Source organism: Manis javanica, chromosome 10 (genome assembly GCF_040802235.1).
Source record: "Manis javanica isolate MJ-LG chromosome 10, MJ_LKY, whole genome shotgun sequence".
Classification (NCBI taxonomy): Eukaryota; Metazoa; Chordata; class Mammalia; order Pholidota; family Manidae; genus Manis; species Manis javanica.
In genome coordinates, this window is record NC_133165.1 from 24,214,775 (window position 1) to 24,219,780 (window position 5,006).

A 5,006-nucleotide genomic window follows, 5' to 3' on the forward strand; every position below is an offset into this window, starting at 1 on the left:
GAGGCTTGAGATAGATTTGTACACAGGTTGCTCACCACACCTTCTGTTAGGGTCCATAACATGCTGGTAGTCAGGAGAGGGGGATGTGGAAAGGGTAGGCAGAGAGAGCTGGGACTGTGGGCAATGGGGGTGTCTCAAGGGACAATTCAGCCCAGTGTCCCCTGATTCCCAGAAGCCTGGGTCCCCATCCATTGTGCTCTGTGACTCATCTCCTCCTGCACAGGAAGCCCCCTGCCTTCCACCTTCCCATGGGAACCAAACCTGTGAGATCAGCATTCAGCAAGCCCCCACCCCAAGCCACAGTCCCCACACTTTTCCCACCCTATTCTCTGGAGACAAGAGGCCCTCCTTCTGGACCCAAAGTCTACTCACATGTTAACTTGCTCCTGTGGTCTGTCACCTTGGTCAGAATAGAGGAAGTTGCCTCCATATCTAGAGGAGGACATGAGGGTGTCACATCTAATGGGCTGTGGACATGACTGCTTACTATGTCTAGAGTGTGTCTGACTCACAGACTAGAATTGAGATCTGGGGATCACGTCTACTTTATTCATTGTAATATCCTGGTGTCTAGAAAAGTGCCTCAATGTAGTGTGTGTTTGATATGAAGTGTTGAATGAACAAGCCCCAATCAGAACATTCCTAGATGTATGAGTGGGCCTGGGGCCCCTCTGCCTCCAAAGATCCCTGATCTGGCCACACTAAGGACAAGGACCAGGAGCAGCTGGATGGCATCCCAGAATTCCTATGCAAAAGGAAAAAGAGTATGCTTTCCATGTGTTTTTCCAAACTCAAGAAAGGCCATGCCAGTGAGGGGTGAGGCAAAGAGCTTCTCCATATTGGGGAGGGAGAAACAGTAACCACAAAAACACACAGCACATGCAGCAGCTCTTTCTTCACAACCAGCCCCAGGCAAGCACCTGCCATGTCTTATCCCACGATTTCCTACAACCCAATGAGGTTTATCCTATTACCTCCTAGTTTTCATTGAAGTACCACCTTTTCATTAAAGGAAAATGAAGCTCAGAGAGGTGTAGGACATTCTGCAGACATGCAGGTAGCAGGCAAGAGACTCCCCACAGTGCTGTGAGGAGCAGGCACTAGCCTATGGAGCATCTTCTCCAGGACCTGGTGGGTGGAGGTGAAGGCCTGGTAGCCATACAGGAAAGTGGTGATGTAAAAGGTGTTTCTGTCTGAGGAGAATTGTACCAGGGACCCAGGGACTCTACAAAAGTGCTCAGCATGCCTGCCTGGAGGTTGCACATCATGCAGGATTTATCCAGAGACGGTGTTGACTCCTTTACACTCGGTGGGCAGGAGGGAGATAGAGTCAGTGATATTACCAAAAGCCACCATGAGGATGAGGGTCTATGTCTCAGACCAGAAACTCCCAGACTCCCAGAACCTCAGGAAATTGTGCCAGAGGAGGAACAGGAGCCCACACAGGAAAACCTTCAAAGCTCTAAAAGTAAATTCGATTTTGGGGGGAATGACAAACCATTGGTACCTTTAAGGCTCTTGGTTAGCCAAAGAATAATAGCACCTTCATGTATTAATAACCTGAATTTAATCATTTTTTGCACTAGTCATCATTAAATTTCTCCACTGTGGATATTGGGAAACAGAGGGTTATGAATTTCAAATGGCTTCTCAGGATCACATAGGTCAATAGCATGAGCTGCCCAAAGGGAAGTGACATCCCCTCTAAACCATGTGAGGCATGGATGGCTCCTTAAATGGGGCAGGGGGATCTATGGAGCCACACTCCTGTGTGGGCTGAAGTGAATCCTCCAGGTCTGAGCCTGGGACCTAGGCCCACCCAGTCATCTTGGGGCCTGAGACTTGGAGACCTCTGTGCACCTCAGCCCAGCAATGGATGGTGTTGCTGTCCTGGGACACCTGCCACGCGCACCTGGGTATGGAGTAATTGGACCCATGAAACAGGTCTTCAGAGATCTGCAAAGACAGAGCCCGGGTCCAAGACAGTAGGCATCAGGGCCCTTCCCTCATCTGTGGTCCTTAGGCAGATGTGGCAAACTAACACAGTCTATTAGGTTACAGTGAAGATGTTCCTCCAGCACTGCTGAAATGACAGTGGAATTAGATCATATCATAATGTGACATGAGCTCCTTTATGGGATATTATGGATACATGTAAGACCACATCTCCTGACCAGGTGGGCCTACAATGACTTTATGTGTAATGTGATATGACAAATTGCAGACAAATGTATACAATACCTTAATCCCACCCTCATTTTTTATACAAACTACTCTATGAAATGTGATTTCTAAGACCTACAGAAAGTCTTCAAGGACAGTCAACCTGACTGCTCCACAGATACCTACAGCAACTGATGAAAATCAAAGCACTAACAAAATGCAAAAACAACATAAAATTTTCCTTTACTATTCCAATATTTTATGAGTACTTTTCTTTTGTTTTATTAAGGTATCATTGATATACAATCTTATGAAGGTTTCACATGAGCCTTCTCTTTGGTAACTGTTACTCCCTTCTTGGAGTCCATGAGTCTGCTGCTGTTTTGTTCCTTCAGTTTTGCTTTGTTGTTATACTCCACAAATGAGTGAAGGAATGTCATTCTTTGCCTGGCTTATTTCACTGAGCATAATACCCTCTAGCTCCACCCATGTTGTTGCAAATGGTATGACTTGTTTTCTTCTGATGGCTGAATAATATTCCATTGTGTGTATGAATGACCTCTTTTTTATCCATTCATCTACTGATGGACACTGAGGTTGCTTCCATATCTTGGCTATTGTAAATAGTGCTGCGATAAACATAGGGGTGCATATGTCTTTTTGAATATGTTTTCTTATTTTCTTTGGGTAAATTCCTAAGAGTGGAATTCCTGGGTCAAATGGTATTTCTACTTTTAGTTTTTTGAGGAACCTCCAGAATGCTTTCCACAATGGTTGAACTGATTTACAGTCCCAACAGTATAGGAGGGTTCCCTTTTCTCTGCATCTTCGCCAGCATATGTTGTTTCTTGTCTTTTGTATGTTGGCCATTCCAACTGGTATGAGGTGATCTCTGATTGTGGTTTTAATTTACATATACCTGATGATTAGACATGTGGAGCATCTTTTCATGTGACTGTTGGCCATATGAATTTCTTCTTTGGGGAAGTGTCTGTTCAGATCCTTTGCCCATTTTTTAATCAGGTTATTTGCTTTTTGGGTGTTGAGGCATGTGAGTGAGTTCTTTATATATTTTGGATGTTAACCCCTTGTCAGATAAGTCACTTGCAAATATATTCTTCCATATGTAGGATTCCTTTTTTTTTTTTTTCCAGAGGGCATCTCTCATATTTATTGATCAAATGGTTGTTAACAACATTTAGGGGGGTCAATGCTCAATGTACACTCATTAATCGATCTCAAGTCTAATTCTTGTCAGTCTCCAATCTTCTGAAGCATAATGAACAAGTTCTTACATGGTGAATGAATTCTTACATAGTGACTAAATTCTTACATGGTGAACAGTACAAGGGCATTCATCACAGAAACTTTCGGTTTTGATCCCACATTATGACCTATAAACAATCAGTTCAAATATGAATATTCGTTTGATTTTTGTACTTTATTTATATGTTGATCCCACATTTCTCCCTTTATTATTATTATTATTTTTATTTTTAATAAAATGCTGAAGTGGTAGGTAGATGCAAGATAAAGGTAGAAAACATAGTTTAGTGCTATAAGAGGGCAAATGTAGATGATCAGATGATCAGGTGTGTGCCTATGGACTAAGTATTAATCCAGGCTAGACAAGGGCAGCAAGACATCCACGGATGCAGAAGATTTCTCTCTAAGCAGTGGGGGGGGGGTTCTGAGCCTCACCTCTGTTGATCCCCAAATTCTCACCTGATGGCCCCCCTGCGACTGTGCCTGTCTTAGGTTGTTCCTCCCTTGAGGAATCTTACCCGTCTCTGGCTAACCAGTCAACTTCCGGGGCCATACAGGGAAATGTAAAGTTGGTAAGTGAGAGAGAAGCCATATTGTTTGAAAAGGTTAGCTTTTTATTTCTTTGCAGATTTATGCCCTGTGGCTTCTATGCCCAGCACTTGTCTCGAGGTATCTTTACCACCTGGAGGAATTATGATACTCGGTAAATTCGATATGAGGCACGAATTCTATTTAAGGGTTGTAATTAGGAAGAAAGAAGAAAAGCTACAGATGTAGCATATGGAAGAAAACATGGGAGGATTGATTATTTCTTTGACATATCTTCTTGTAGAGTACCCTAAGTATGTATAGGTTTTAAACTACTAACTAATTTGCACACACATATTAACATAATAGGAATACGGTGACATAAACAAAGCAAATCTATAATTACCATCCATCTCCAGTGAAGCCAAGAAAACCATTTAGGCACCCTAGGCATTTGTGAAAATTTGTCTATGATATGATGGATATTGTCCAACTGTACTTGAACAGTCTGAGAGAAATCAGACAAATTAAAGCAGCCCATTTCTGGGATCTGTTCACACCCCATATGTTCTTTTAACCGTAGATAGTCTATAGTCGTAAGATTTTGGAGTGCTACACCTTGCACCCCTCCCACCTCCTGGTTGAGTTCCAACAGTACAGATCCGGTCAAATTCGTTGTCTCACTGTATGCACATGCCAGCATAGACATCTCCCTCCTCATTCCTATGGCAAGTCCAGGAGACGGTGGGCTGGATGCAGCCACAACCGCAGCATCGTCCGGATCCCTGTGGAGGCTTTTTGATGATCATCCCACGGCACAAGTCCTCCAGAGAGTGCTGATGCCCGAAGCTCGTCCTCATATCGTATCTTAGTTCATTTTCTGGGTATCCAAGCTAGGCCTTGATCTTCTGCATAGAAACAAACAGACCCTTTGCCCACACTTTGACATGCCCTCTATACCACTGTGCAGAACTCATTGGAGGTCAGCACACAGTAACTGCTTTTTTTTTTTTTTATTAAGAGAAAGGAATATTATCAGAAAAGAGTAC